This window comes from Bufo bufo, chromosome 6, assembly GCF_905171765.1.
Source record: "Bufo bufo chromosome 6, aBufBuf1.1, whole genome shotgun sequence".
Classification (NCBI taxonomy): Eukaryota; Metazoa; Chordata; class Amphibia; order Anura; family Bufonidae; genus Bufo; species Bufo bufo.
Window position 1 is genome coordinate 403,289,069 of NC_053394.1, and position 16,232 is coordinate 403,305,300.

A 16,232-nucleotide genomic window follows, 5' to 3' on the forward strand; every position below is an offset into this window, starting at 1 on the left:
TCCGATAGGCCTTACCATCCTCTAATAGGGAAGTAAGAAAACTCAAGATGTCCACTGTGACAAACTGCCATTTGCCACTGGGCATTGTAGAGGACTGATGGCTAGCCTCCTGCCCTACGACTATGGCCCCGGGACATATTACCCTTCAAGAACAGAACTATGCCGCATGTCTGGACTGTTCTTAGGACCGAACGCGGTCAGCGGTGTATAGTAAAGAATCTATGGAACTGTTTTGGGCAGAAAATTGTGCTTGCGGTCGGTCATAAAGGACTTCACTTAACTTTTGATCCGCTGGAGGGATTTGTGTGATTTTTGGAAGTGTTTATGTTTGATGTATGCAGAGTTTAAATATTTCATTTTTATGGAGATGGAATGTATGGTTTTAAAGTTATAGAGTATGTTTAAAAACTGTATTTTTACTGTCTGTGATGGTTATGTTAACCCATAATTATATCACAGACAGAAAGGAGGTTTTTGTGTATTTGGGTGGAAATTCCTGCCCTATTGTTCCCACATGTGTATTCGTGGTTTCCCTTTGTCCTGGAAGATAATTGAATTGCACTTCGGGTGTCGCCAGGGCAGAGAGGAGGAAACCATGATGCATTGTGGGGACCTGCATAAATACGGGCGGGTAGCCCTCAATAAAGAGTTCAGCTCAGTTCATGTTTTTCTAACCCTTCAAAACGCAGCCTCGTCTCGTTATTGGAGGGAATTGCTGTATCACGCTGGGGATTGCTATGCTCTGCATATTCCCTGGAGGAGAGATCTTTCCCACACGGTCCTGAATGCTGGAGGTTCATTCAGGGTGGAAGGAAGACGGCGCGGCTCCAGTTGAGCTACGGCGGTTGTGGAGTCTGCGGTGCTTGTGGTGTCCAGTGCGGTGCTTGTGGTCCTCGGCGCAAGCTAGGAAGCGTCCATTAACGGAAGGGGATCCGTTACATTGGTGGCAAGCGGTGGGATGGCTTCCCTAGTGCGAGGAGCAGCATCCTGGGAACACCAAGCAAAACTGGACTATTGGTATAGTCACGTACGGTTTGACGCTATGCTGAAGAGGCGGTTGGCTATCTACGGGCCCCACCTAACAGAGGAAATTGTACCGGAAGTGAGGAGAGAACTGGCGGAGTATCTTCAGCAGGAAGCAGAATATCGGGCAGAGATGGCGAAGTATTCCGTCCCTGCGCCCCAGCAAAAACGTGAGTTACAGGGGGCCGAAGGTGTCGTCCTTCCCCCCCAGCGGCAGTGTGTACCCCAGGGGGCCGAAGGTGTCGTCCTTCCCCCCCAGCGGCAGTGTGTACCCCAGGGGGCCGAAGGTGTCGTCCTTCCCCCCCAGCGGCAGTGTGTACCCCAGGGGGCCGAAGGTGTCATCCTTCCCCCCCAGCAGCAGTGTGTACCCCAGGGGGCCGAAGGTGTCGTCCTTCCCCCCAGCGGCAGTGTGAACCCCAGGGGGCCGAAGGTGTCGTCCTTCCCCCCCAGCGGCAGTGTGAACCCCAGGGAGCTGAAGGTGTCGTCCTTCCCCCCCAGCGGCAGTGTGTACCCCAGGGGGCCGAAGGTGTCGTCCTTCCCCCCCAGCGGCAGAGTGCACCCCAGGGGTCCGAAGGTGTCGTCCTTCCCCCCCAGCGGCAGTGTGTACCCCAGGGGGCCGAAGGTGTCGTCCTTCCCCCCCAGCGGCAGTGTGAACCCCAGGGGGCCGAAGGTGTCGTCCTTTCCCCCCCAGCGGCAGTGTGTACCCCAGGGGGCCGAAGGTGTCGTCCTTCCCCCCCAGCGGCAGTGCGTACCCCAGGGGGCCGAAGGTGTCGTCCTTCCCCCCCAGCGGCAGTGTGAACCCCAGGGAGCTGAAGGTGTCGTACTTCCTCCCCAGCGGCAGCCTGTGTTTCAGGAAGAGGAGCGAAGCACCCTCTCTCCCCAGCGGCAGCTTACCATAACAAGGGGAGACACCAATCGCTCAGACGGTGCAGATGGGACCTTGGTCTCTGCGCCTGACCTACCGGGATGCTGGACAGCCTGTCCAGATCCCCCACTACCCTCACCAGGACAACAGGAGGAGGGGGTAAGTACAAATTCCCCTCCCCAGTTAACTCCTAACGTGGCCTCAGGGTTAACAGAGGCGATGTTAACCCCTGCTGACTCCCATGTTCCTCTGGCTACTGAGCCGGACTATGGTCTCAGCACCCCAGCAGAAGAGCTGGCAGCTGGGCAGAGTGCAGTCGGCCTCTCCCTCCCTCAAGTCCCCAAGGCATGTTGCCCCATCACCACAGCAAAATACCCAGGTGCAGTAACTGTTTCTTGTGGGTGGGTCACCCTGGTACCTGTTTCTTGTGGGTGGGCTACTCGGGCATCTGGTTACTGTGGGTTGGTGGATCGACTAACGGAGGCACTGACCGACAGAAGGTCAGGTGCCTGGTTAGTCTTCCCCCCAAAGGGGAGATGTGTGACAAACTGCCATTTGCCACTGGGCATTGTAGAGGACTGATGGCTAGCCTCCTGCCCTACGACTATGGCCCCCGGACATATTACCCTTCAAGAACAGAACTATGCCGCATGTCTGGACTGTTCTTAGGACCGAACGCGGTCAGCGGTGTATAGTAAAGAATCTATGGAACTGTTTTGGGCAGAAAATTGTGCTTGCGGTCGGTCATAAAGGACTTCACTTAACTTTTGATCCGCTGGAGGGATTTGTGTGATTTTTGGAAGTGTTTATGTTTGATGTATGCAGAGTTTAAATATTTCATTTTTATGGAGATGGAATGTATGGTTTTAAAGTTATAGAGTATGTTTAAAAACTGTATTTTTACTGTCTGTGATGGTTATGTTAACCCATAATTATATCACAGACAGAAAGGAGGTTTTTGTGTATTTGGGTGGAAATTTCTGCCCTATTGTTCCCACATGTGTATTCGTGGTTTCCCTTTGTCCTGGAAGATAATTGAATTGCACTTCGGGTGTCGCCAGGGCAGAGAGGAGGAAACCATGATGCATTGTGGGGACCTGCATAAATACGGGCGGGTAGCCCTCAATAAAGAGTTCAGCTCAGTTCATGTTTTTCTAACCCTTCAAAACGCAGCCTCGTCTCGTTATTGGAGGGAATTGCTGTATCACGCTGGGGATTGCTATGCTCTGCATATTCCCTGGAGGAGAGATCTTTCCCACACGGTCCTGAATGCTGGAGGTTCATTCAGGGTGGAAGGAAGACGGCGCGGCTCCAGTTAAGCTACGGCGGTTGTGGAGTCTGCGGTGCTTGTGGTGTCCAGTGCGGTGCTTGTGGTCCTCAACGCAAGCTAGGAAGCGTCCATTAACGGAAGGGGATCCGTTACATCCACTACAGGGGCCGAAACGGGATCCAGACTCCGGTCCACGCACCAACTAGACCAAGATCTCCAGGCTGCTTTATAAACCCGTCTGGTGCTGGGAGCCCAAGACTCCTCCGGTAATCTCCAAGTTGCTTCCGAAAGGTCGCGGCCTTCGTGGGAACGCCTGATACTCTGCAAGCTAGTAGTCGAAGAGAACCCTCCAGAAGAAGAGGGTGTTGAACATCTCCTGGACCTAAGAGAAGATCTGGACAATCTGGCAAGAGAAAAGGAGGAAGGATGAGAAGCTCCAAAAGGTTGGGAAACCACGACTGAGTGGTCCAGAACGGAACAATCAAGATGATCTCTGCTGATTGGAAACGAACTTGACTCAGGGTTCTCGGGATCATTGAGAACGGCGGAAACGCGTAGTGGAGGTCTTCGGACCAGTCCTGAAGGAATGCGTCCACAGCTTCCGCTTCCGGGTGCCAACTGAAGAATCTCGGTAGTTGTTTGTTCAAACGGGAAGCAAAGAGGTCGATGTAAACAGGACCCCAGACTGAGTAGATGGCAGAGAACACCTGCGAGTTTAATCTCCAATCGCTGGCATCCCTGAGATAGCGTGAGCTCCAGTCCGCCTGAACGTTGTGTAATCCTGGAATATATTCCGCCACCACTGTAAGTTCCCGGCTCAGACAGAAAGACCAGAATTCCCTGGCCAAATGAGAAAGCATGGGAGAGTGTGTACCGCCCATGGCATTGACATAACGGGCAGCGGAGACGTTGTCCATGCGTAGTCGAATGCAAGTTCTGATCATGTCTTTCGCAAAACTGCGAATGGCGAATAAGCCCGCCAGGAGCTCCAAAGCATTGATGTGCAGAGGAGATTTCTCCATCGACCAGGGACCTCCGGTAGAAATGCCTTCGCAGTGGGCCCCCCAGCCGAGGACGCTGGCATCGGAATCCACTGTAAAATCCGGACGAGGACCGCAAATCGCCTTCCCATTCCAGTCTTGGAGATTGCAGATCCACCAACGGATTTCGTCCCGAGTTTCGTCGTCTAGACAAATAAGATCCGCGTAGGTGGCTCCCCTGTGTAAATGGGCCGTCTTCAGGCGTTGAAGGGCCCGGTAATGTAAAGGGGCTGGAAAAACGGCCTGGATGGAGGAGGATAGGAGGCCGATGATCCGAGCCAGATATCGAAGGGAAATTTGTGGTATTTCCAGTGTTCTGCGTAATTCCTTGCGAATCTCCTTGATCTTTGTTGTCGGAAGACTGAGGGTTTCTGCTACCGAATTCACAGAAAACCCTAGGAATTCCATTGTCCGTGCTGGGGTCAAAACTGACTTGTCGTAATTGATGAGGAATCCTAACCCGGTTAACAGGTTCGAAGTGAGTTCCAGATGTGATAGAAGGGTATGTCTGTCCTGGGCCAACAAAAGGATGTCGTCCAGGTAAATAATTAGTCGAATTCCTCAACTGCGAAGCCATGCTACTACCGGCCACATAAGTTTGGTGAAACACCATGGAGCCGACGAGAGGCCGAAGGGAAGGCAAGTGAAGAGCCAAGTTTCTCCCTTCCACAGAAACCGAAGTAGGTCTCTGGAGGATTCTTCTACTGGGACAGTGAGGTATGCGTCCTTTAGGTCGAGTTTTACCATCCAATCCCCTTTTAGTAGAAGATCCCTGAGAAGATGGATGCCCTCCATCTTGAAGTGTCAATACCGTACAAAACTGTTTAGGGGGCAGGTTGATGACGGGACGCATTTGGCCGCCCTTCTTGTGTACCAGAAAGATAGTGCTCAGGACACCCCCAGGGAAATTTGGTGCACGTTCGATCGCTTCCTTTCTGAGCAGGTCCATCAGTTCCCTGTCTATATGAAATAGGGTGTCTGATGGGATGATAATAGGGTGGGGAGGGAAGGGGAGACACGGAAGACTTACCAACTCAATTTGGAAACCAAGAATTGTGGAGAGCACCCAAGTGTCCGTGGTGATGGTGGACCAAAGACGAGAAAAATGTCGGAGTCTGCCCCCTACACAAATTGGAGAAGAAAGAAGTGGAGGTACACTTACCGAAAGGGCGACGGGAGCTGGAGCCTCCACGGAAGCCTCTACGATTGGGAGCACCTCGTGATGGGAAGAAACCCGATGGTTGTTTGGAATCCTGGAATGAGGATCCTTCAGAGAAGGAGCGGTGGTTGTAGGAACCTCGACCCGAGCCCCGGGTCTGGAATGAGGAGCGGCCGGACAGACGGCCCCTGGAACTGCCGGCCCTGTGTAAAAAAAACGAGGATGGAAAACCCTCCTCATAGAGGATTGGGCCTTGTCAAGGGCCGTAAATGCTCCAACATATTTGCTCATATCTTTTATAAATGAGTCGCCAAAAAGGCGACCTTGTGCCTCACTACCTGCTTCGGATAGGGCCAGATTAGATAATTTTGGCTCGATCTTAAATAAGATCGCCTTACGTCTCTCGATTGAAAGGGAAGTGTTAACATTCCCGGCTATACAAAGGGGACGTTGTGTCCAACCACGGAGGACCTCAGGGTCCACAAATTCATTAGCCGCTCTAGCGGTCTCGGCCAATTCGAAAATCTTGGCTAGGGGCCCAAAGACGTCCAGGAGCTTGTCCTGGCACGCCCGAAGAGCAGAATCTAGGCCTCTCCTAGGATTCCAGGAAAGAAATTGGACCATCTTAGGGTCTACTGCTGGTGTATCGCAAACTTTGTTTGCTATTAAAGGCCGCGGGCATTCGGCTTTGAGCTTTTTACGTGCCTCCTTACTGAGAGGGCAGCGGACTCTGGATTCCAGATATTGGGCTACATGATTCAGCGGTAGCCATTCAGCCGATCTTGGATGGTGTAGTGAGTCGGGGTCAAATAATGGCTCCCCAGAGGGGTCGGTCAAAGGGCCCGATGAACCTGATGCAGCTTGAGAAGTAGACGGTCCTGCCGCAGTAGCGGAACTATTAATGCGCCGAGCAGATGGAGAGCCTGTCAGGTCTGCATCTGGGAATTCCTCATCCTCGAACCTAACCTCCTCGTAGTCGGAACCAATTTCTGATCCTGAATCTGACTCTAGTTGTGCTCTGGCACATTTCCAGCTCCTCGCCTTTTCTGCCTGGCGGGAATAGGCTCTTTTGCGCGATTCTGGCGCGCTATCATCGGTGGCTTTGGACACACCAATCAATTCGTTTCTGGAGGTTGGATGGGAAGCAGTACCTGATTGGGTGTCAACCCTGGGTGGGGGGGGGTTGAACTATGAGTGCATCAGCAATTGACCTGGATAGGGAATGGGACATGGATCCCATTGCCGCCATAATAGCCTCTGACACAGAGCGTTGTAGGATATCCACATGGGAAGGTTCTAACATTAAAGGGGCTCCACTAAATGTAGGAGCTGTAGCAGGGGAGTGAAATTCTACCTCAGAATCCTCTGCCATAGACTGTTTAGATGGGGTATGAGCCATAATAGCCTATGTAGGATACAGTATAAATGAATAATTAATGGGCCTGGTTTTAGTGATAAATGTCACTATGATAAACTATAAACTATGGGGTAGCTGAAAGAAAAAGGCACACAAATAAACGGGGTGAGTTACCCCACAAGACGGGGCGTGGCTTAGTGGAAACGCGCGCTCAAAGGAAAGATAAGTGACAGGTGATAAAATGGCCGCCGAGAAGTGAACCAAACGGAAGACGGAAACCCTGTCAGGTACGGCGAAAGTGGAAGTGCGGTTGCGGGGTAATATCTGAGAGCCGATAGAAGAGTAAGACAATAGGGAAGCAGTATGAAGAAAAACCTAATGGGCGCAATGTAGATAAAAAAAATTTAACTACCTGGGCAAAATAAACCAGAGAAAAACAATAAACTGACAGAAATTAAGTTAGTGAATAAAGAAGAGTGCGCCCTGTAATGGAAAGAAATATATATCTACTATGCATAACATTAGAAAAAATGACACAGTGAAGTACTTAGCTGTGGCAGCAGCAAAGAAACAGGAGGGTTTCCTGTGACAGAGACTATATATAGGGGACCATGTGGGAGGGGTTTGTTACCATGGAGATATGCTAATCTCTTAAGTTTTTTCTTTGCTGCTGTGGTTTTGTAGTAAAGGAAGATATAGCAATAGGAGCCTCCGTGGCTTGAAATAAAATCTAGGAACAACCCAACCAGCACAGCAGGCTCCTGGGTAACCTGGTCATGTGACCCCTGACTCCTCCCACACAGGGTCACATGGCCATGACATCATCGCAGGTCCTTTCCCTCCTCCAGCAGCACACACTGGAGCCTGACTCCTCCCACACATGGTCACATGGCCATGACATCATGAAAGGTCCTTTAGCCCACCAGTCTCTGGTCTCCAGTGGAGGTATGTGCTCTTTCCTCCTGTCTGTCAGGATTAGGCCTCGTTCACACAGTCAGTGTTTGGTCGGTGACTTCTCTTCCGTTATTTTTCCACTAGAGGAACGTTCTGCCGGAGCCCAGTGACTATAATGGGACGGGCAGCGATTGCCTTTATTCCCAGTGTCAGTGCTGGGATTGGGCTGGACAGAAGCCGCTGCAGGCTGAATCCCCACCAGGTCCTACAGTTAGTGGGGGCTGGGAGGGCTCTAGAATGTACAGGCTCCCCTGAGGTCATGTGACTGTGAGGTCGGTGTAGCATTCAGGGTTCCGGCTCTCAGTGATTGGGTAGAAGGCTTGTATAAGGAGCCGCACAGTCGGCTTCTAGTGACCGGGACGAGGCTGCCGGACTCAGAATAGGGGTTATTAGGAGACAGGAAGATGCCGGATGTACAGAAGCCATACTGGAACCTCTGGTCTGTTATACAGGAGACAAGATGGCGCCAGGTGAAGGTGCAGACTTGTAGGATGGGGGAATAAAGAGCAGTTTGGAGGGTGACATGGGACTAGGACAGTCAACTCCAAAATGATCATCAATGAGACACTTTCCCCTGATTTCCCGTCTTTCCACCAGCCTCGGCTTCTGCTGTTGTCTGTCTGACATTTATGGAGATCACCAAACTCCAGTCCTGTCCATTCTCAGTGCAGCAGTAGGTTTCCTCCAGATGTACCGGGCTGAGAACCAGTGAGCTAGGGCCCCTTTCAGAGACGAGCGTGTCCTCTGCAGAAATCACTCTCCATTTGTCAGCATGATTTCCCATTCTGGACACAGCTCGTTTCTCAGAAGCGCACGGCATTATACTGATTTATAATTCAGTGTGTCTCTGCCTGACCTGTATCTACTGAATTATACTGATTTATAATGCTGTGTGTCTCTACCTGACCCATATCTACTGAATTATACTGATTTATAATGCTGTGTGTCTCTGCCTGACCTGTATCTACTGAATTATACTGATTTATAATGCAGTGTGTCTCTACTGAATTATACTGATTTATAACGCTGCATGTGTCTCTGCCTGACCTGTATCTACTGAATTATACTGATTTATAGTGCTGTGTGTCTCTCCCTGACCGTATCTAGTCAATTATACTGATTTATATTGCTGTGACATGCGCTTCTACGAAACGACCAGTGTCCAGAAAGAGGAATAACGCTCACACACGAAGCATGATTTCCCATATCATCACCATGACGGCCACAAGGAGATTGACCTATGACCTCTGTGGGGGCAGGAAACAGAGAAGAGGTTAAATTGCCCCCTCCCACCACCACACCTCAGTGTTCCTGTCCCCACTGTGGCCAGGGTCAGAGAAGAGTCTCCCTGCGGCGGCAGGGAGATGAAGATGGGAAATCGTCTTCTTTTTTATTTTTTCCTTCTCCAGGAGGGTCCGAGGACGGTCTCCTGGTTACCTGAAGCTCATCGGAGCTCCCCCAGTCCGCCGGCGGCCGCGTGCTTATGCTGGGCTGGGGGGTATCGGGAGGACTCGCTCCGGCTGGTCTGGAGCCTGCTCCCGGGCCGCAATCTTCCTCCTCCTCCTCCCCTGTGGGTCGGGCTGGCAGCGGCCGGCGTGTGCGCACGCCGACGTCGGTGACGTCACTTCCGGGTTCGGTCATGTGACGCAACCCGGAAGTAAAGCGCAGGAGGACAGAGCAGTTTGAATAAAAGGCGGGACGGCCATAGGAACGCTGATCTGAGGTCTGTGAGTACTGCGATTGCACTTTACTTCCGAATATGTCAGGTCCTGAATTACAAACTGTTATGGAGCCTGATGCTCCCTCTCTGCCTCCTGTAAGTATCCCTCTGGGGGTCTGCTTTTTTTATGGCACTGTATTTTCTACTAGGCCTATTCTGATGCCTCTATTCCATATTTATTTCAGGCTAAAGAGGCTCAAAAAAAGGTTAAAAAACCTCCTCGCTGCATCTCTTGTGCTAAAACACTGCCTGACGAATATGGAAAGAAGCTTTGTAAGGAGTGTATTTCTGATGTGGTCCAGCAGGAACAATCGTCCCTTATGGAGAATATCAGATCTGTGGTTCAGGAAGAAATCAGGGCTGCTAGAGTTGCTCCGTCTGATTCCCAGGACGAGCCCTCTCGCAAGCGTCCGCGTTCTAGGATCATTACCTCTGCATCCGAGGATGCTGACGATAAAGCTTCTACTTCCGTGCAGTGGGAGGATGATCTCTCTCTCTCTGAAGGAGAAATCTACGAAAATAATAGGAAATTTTATTTTTCCTCAGAAGAGATAGGTGACTTATTAAAGGCAGTCAGAACAACAATGGGGATTGAGGAAACCCCTAGGTCCTTATCAATTCAGGATGAAATGTTCGGGGGACTCAGGGTGAAAAAATCCAAGGTCTTCCCCATAAACGAACATATTAGAGAAATGATTTTGGAGGAATGGTCGGAACCAGAAAAACGACTGGGGATTTCTAAAGAATTTAAAAATCGACTAGTGTTCGACCCCTAAAATAGACGTGCAAGTGGCGAAAGTTAACAAAAAAACTGCCCTGCCGTTTGAGGATGCCGCCCAATTGAAAGATGCTATGGAGCGGAAGGCAGACGCCCTTTTAAGAAAAGCTTGGGAGGCCTCCATGTTTAACATTAAGACCAACATCGCAGCAACGTCTGTCGCCAGGTCTATGTACTTATGGTTAGGAGAGCTTGAGAACCACCTAAGCAGTAAGACCTCCAGGGAAGAAATCCTGCAGTCCATCCCGCTACTTAAATCAGCTACGGGATTCCTGGCAGATGCATCGGCTGAATCTATTAGATTCTGTGCTAAGGAGGCGGGGCTTTCCAATGCGGCTCGTCGGGCTTTGTGGATGAAGTCTTGGTCGGGCGATAGAATTTCTAAACAAAAGTTAGTATCTATCCCCTTTTCAGGAGAATATGTATTTGGGCCGGTCCTAGACAAGATTCTTGAGAAAGCGGCCGACAAGAAAAAGGGATTCCCTGAGGAAAAGTCTTTTAGAAAGAACCAGTCCTTTCGGTCTTACGGTGGACAAAACAAGGCTGTTAGAGGGAAAGGCAAGTCAGGCCGCTGGTCTTATCCCAAAGGGGGTAGAGGAAGAGGCTTCCTTCTTAAGCCCCAATCTAAATTCGAAGACAGACAGTGACGCCATTGTAGGGGGGAGACTGAAGGATTTCCTGGGTCCATGGGCACTAACATCAAGAAATCCTTGGGCCTTGGATATCATTCGGCAAGGTTACAGGATTGAGTTCACCTCTCTCCCCCCTCCAAGATTCGTCGTCACGAAGATGCCTACCAGATCCTCCAACCTAAATATTTTCCAAGGAGTCCAGGACTTGGTGAAGAAGGGTGCAGTAATCCCAGTTCCCGCGTCTCAAAGAGGTCGAGGGTACTATTCAACCCTATTTTTAGTGAGAAAAAAGGAAGGAGACTTCCGGACCATCATAAACTTGAAACAACTGAACAAGTTTATTCTTTACAGGAAGTTCAAGATGGAGTCTCTCAGATCCATAGTACCTCTGATAAAACTAGGGGCATCTATGTGCTCGGTCGACCTGAAAGACGCTTATCTGCATGTCCCCATTCACCCAGATCACCAGAGGTTTCTAAGATTTGCGATCCTAAACCCTTCCAATCGGCTTCTTCATTTCCAATTCATAGCACTACCCTTCGGGATTTCAGCCGCTCCAAGGCTTTTCACCAAATTGGTGATAGAAATGATAGCCCCACTCAGACAGGAAGGGTTAAATATAGTACCGTATCTGGACGACTTTCTAATTATAGCAGACTCAAAAGAACTCCTGCTGTCGGACTTGGAAATATTTCTGTCCCGACAGTCTCAACTGGGATGGATAGTGAACGAATCCAAGTCAATGTTAGTTCCATCCAAGAAGGTGAGGTTCCTGGGAGTTACACTAGACTCCGTAACTCAGTCAACCTTCCTACCACAGAGCAAGATCCAGTCCTTGGTAAACAAGGTGAGGCACTTCCAACGCCGGAAAAGATGCTCAGTGAGGGAAGCAATGAGCCTACTCGGCCTCCTAACCTCCTGTATACCTTCTGTCGAGTGGGCGCAGGCTCACTGCCGAGTAATACAGAACTGGCTATTGTCCCACTGGAACAAGAAGAAGGGCTCTCTGGACTCCAAGCTTCCAATCCCAGGATCAGTAAATAGATCTCTCTCATGGTGGATGAAGGAGAAGAATCTTTCCCAGGGAGTCCCATGGATCAAATCGCCTTCAATTACGATCTTCACGGATGCCAGCCAATCCGTTTGGGGAGCGAAAATCGACAGAGCTTATTTCCAGGGAACGTGGAAGCATCTGATATCTGCCCAATCTTCAAATTTCAGGGAGCTGTATGTGGTAAGAGAAGCTCTACTTTCTGCCAGACAGCTGATAAGAGATCAGCACGTGAAAGTCCTATCGGACAACGTGACCGTGGTCTCCTACTTGAAACATCAGGGAGGTACTCGATCAAGGAGACTCCAGAGTATCTCAGAGGAAATTTTCTCCTTTGCAGAGGAAGAACTAAAATCCATCTCAGCAATGCACCTGAAGGGATCCCAGAATTTAGAAGCGGACTTTTTGAGCAGACAAGTGGTAGATCATACAGAGTGGGCACTGAATCCAGAGGTCTTCAGTATGCTAACCCAGAGATGGGGGCTTCCTACAATAGACCTGTTCGCATCAAGGAAAAATACGAAAGTACAAACATTCTGCTCCCTAAATGCTGGAGATCATCCCTGGAGAATAGATGCCTTCTCCCTAAAATGGTGCTGGGATCTAGGGTACGCATTCCCTCCATTGCCTCTCATCCCGAGGGTCATTCAGAAGATTCAGGAGGGAAGAACCACAGTAATATTGATCGCTCCGTTCTGGCCGAAGAGAAGTTGGTTCGCTCCTCTCTTGAAACTAGCAATAGACGAACCAGTGAGACTCCCACTCAGAGGGGACATCCTATACCAGGGTCCTTTGCTACATCCTCATCCGGAGTTCCTGAAGCTCACGGCTTGGATCCTGAGGTCTCCCTCTTAAAGGCTCAGGGCCTGTCAGACAAGGTTATAGCCACCTTGAGATGTTCTAGGAAAAAAGTAACTTCTGCGATATACCTGAAGATCTGGAAAAGGTTCTGTTCATGGTCAGGTGAAGTGAATCCAAATTTTGTAGGGCCTAACATCCAGAAAATTCTGGAATTTCTACAAAAAGGTCTGGACATGGGCCTCTCTCCATCCACCTTAAAAGTTCAAATTTCGGCATTAAGCGCCTTCTTTGATGCCGACCTGGCAGACCATAGATGGGTCAAACAATTCATAAGAGCTGCCCGTAGACTTAGACCCACGCTAAGATCCCGCAGCCCAACCTGGGACTTAAATTTAGTACTCAACAGCCTTATGTGTTCCCCATTTGAGCCATTGGAGAGCTGTTCAATTAAATTGCTTTCATTCAAAACTGCTTTTCTTATAGCAATTACCTCTGCCAAGAGACTAGGAGAGATTCAAGCTCTCTCTATTAGGGAACCATACCTTACCATCACTGACGATAAGATTGTTCTTAAACTAGACCCAGGTTTCCTGCCAAAGGTAGCCTCAGACCGCAACAGAGGCCAGGAGATCTTCCTTCCATCCTTTTTTAACAATCCCAAGGATCAGGAGGAAGAGAAATTTCATTTCCTTGATGTTAGGCGTACAGTCCTTAGATACTTAGAAGCCACTAGGGACTTCAGGAAGTCTGACAGCCTGCTTGTCCAATTTGCTGGAAAAAATAAGGGATCCAAGGTCTCAAAATCTTCCATTGCGAGATGGATTAAGGACACCATTACCCTATGTTATAAGAATCAGAATCTGGATCCTCCTTCCAATATTAGAGCTCACTCTACCAGAGCTTTTTCCACTACTTTTGCTGAAAGAGCAGGGGCCTCCCTGGATGATATATGCAGGGCCGCCTCCTGGTCTAGTATTCACACATTTGTGAAACATTACCGTTTAGATTTATCTGGAACCTCTGGCCTCTCCTTTGGTCGGAAGGTTCTTCAAGCGGTTGCCCCCACCCATAAAAAAATTTTTTATAACTCTCCTTGTGGCCGTCATGGTGATGATATGGGAAAACCGGAATTAGAATTACCGGTAATTCAGTTTCCATGAAATCACCATGACGGCCCATATATTCCCTCCCTTTCTTTTGTTTGAAGTTCTTTCACCGGTATTTTTCTGGTATGATGTAATACTGGGAAATACTAATACACTTCTGGCACTTGATATCTTTGGAACACTGAGGTGTGGTGGTGGGAGGGGGCAATTTAACCTCTTCTCTGTTTCCTGCCCCCACAGAGGTCATGGGTCAATCTCCTTGTGGCCATCATGGTGATTTCATGGAAACTGAATTACCGGTAAGTCTAATTCCGGTTTTCCGCCCAGGACACGCTCGTCCAAAAGGGGCCTAAGAGATTTACATAGAAGAAACTTAAAGGGCTTCTACCACCAGATTTGGTCCTATTTAGCTGACTGACACTAGCGATGTGCTAGTGTCAGCAGTCCATAACAGTGTTCTTACTTATCATCTGTCTGCTGCCGTTCACCTTAAAAACGTACTTTTATAGATATGCTAATGAGCCTCTAGGTGCTATGTGGGCGTCATTAGCACCTAGAGGGCTCCGTCCACTAACCATTTCAGCCGCCCATTGCGTCCCTCCAGCCCGCCCCGCTCCTGTTGATTGACGTGAAACTTCTCAGTATCTTGTACTAATTCCCGCGGCTGCGCCGTGTGCTTCTGTATTCGGCGCAGGCGCAGTGAGTGAATGCCACGCTCCTGGTGCCGGCTTCCTCACTGTAACGTAGTTGGCGCAGGCGCAGTGAGGAAGCCGGCGCTGGGAGAATACAGAAGCGCACGGCACAGGCGCGGGAATTGGTACGAGATACTGAGAAGTTTCACGTCAATCAACAGGAGCGGGGCGGGCTGGAGGGACGCGATGGGCGGCTGAAATGGTTAGTGGACGGAGCCCTCTAGGTGCTAATGACGCCCACATAGCACCTAGAGGCTCATTAGCATATCTATAAAAGTACGTTTTTAAGGTGAACGGCAGCAGACAGATAAGTAAGAACACTGTTATGGACTGCTGACACTAGCACATCGCTAGTGTCAGTCAGCTAAATAGGACCAAATCTGGTGGTAGAAGCCCTTTAATGGGGCGGATTTACTAATCCAGAAGATCTGCCAGATTGATCACTGTGGCTGATTGTCCTGTCTAACCTTACACCACCTTTCCTTTTGGTTTATTTTGGGACAAAATTTAGTGCCAACATTTTAGTGCTCCTCTTAAACCTTCACCATGAGGTCACACTCATTTTCCACAATGCCATTTTTCGTAAATATGATGAGACCTGCCAAAATGTGTCCGAAATGCAGCAGATTTTGCCCAGCAGTCAAGAAAGTGTCAGCTGAATGTGTGTTAAAGAGGTTCTGCAGTTCTTTTTAACCAATGATCTATCCTCTGGATAGATCATCAATATCTGATAGGCAAGGTCCGACACCCAGAACCCCCCGATCATCTGTTTGAGAAGCCAGTGGCGCTCCTTGTCTCTGTTTCCCTCAGGCCCAGTGACGTCACGACTAGTATCAGTGGCCTTGGTGGGGCTCGGCTCTGTTCACTTGAATGGGGTTTAGCCCCACCCAGGCCAGTGATACTTGTCATGACGTCACTGGGCCTGAGGGAAACAGAGTGAAGGCCGCAGCGCTCCTGGAGCTCTGCTGCCTTCTCAAACAGATGATCGGTGGGGGTCCCGGGTGTCGGACCCCCACTGATCAGATACTGATTCTCAGAACTGCAGAACCCCTTTAAATCCCTCTCCGTTCCTGTGCTGATGCTTCCATGGATCCCTTCAGTTTCTTCACATCGCTGCAGTGACAGCATTAGTTACATAAATAATGTCAGTATGTATGAGCACCTCAAAGATGGGACCGAAACCTTGTCATTGTGGAGTCCTGAGATGTAGACACATTGACCACTATCAGGGTCTATTCACTGCTGATGTCTCCTCTTATTATTTCCAGTAATTGTATTTTACATGGGATTTTGTAGGATTTTACATCGTCTCATCTCCTTTCCATTCAGGTTCCTACAATATAGGATCCACTCAGTGGAGATCTTCTATATAAGATCCTTCTCCTGATTGACCCGTCAAGGATGGATAGGGACAGAGACAAGATGGCAGAGAGTATAATAAATCTCACCCTAGAGATCCTCTTCCGGCTTACTGGAGAGGTGAGAGATTCTGATGATGTCACATTACATCATCTTATCTATGTTACTAACAGATGGACATGACTGGAGAGGTGAGGGACTCTGGAGATGTACGGAGTGATATTTATTACTGTGTCTCTCCATAACCAGGACTACACAGTAGTGAAGAAGACCTCCAGTGAGCACTGTCAGGACCCTGTGTCTGAAGGATGGAGAAGAGCCCTGAGCCCAATCACAGGGCCTCCACCTCACCCCCAGATACATGAGGAAATCAATAGAGAGAAGATCCTAGAACTCACCAACAAGATGATTGAGCTTCTGACTGG

General features: G+C 49.5%; 2 protein-coding genes across 4 annotated transcripts in view; one reads left to right on the plus strand and one right to left on the minus strand.

Moving 5' to 3' along the window:
* The window catches only part of LOC121004457 (oocyte zinc finger protein XlCOF6-like), a 1,031,731-nt gene that overhangs the window by 206,199 nt on the left and 809,300 nt on the right, over window positions 1-16,232 (minus strand). The gene's annotated exons all lie outside the window — the stretch shown is intronic.
* Window positions 1-16,232, plus strand: part of LOC121004456 (oocyte zinc finger protein XlCOF6-like) — a 224,383-nt gene that overhangs the window by 22,692 nt on the left and 185,459 nt on the right. The window lies entirely within an intron of this gene.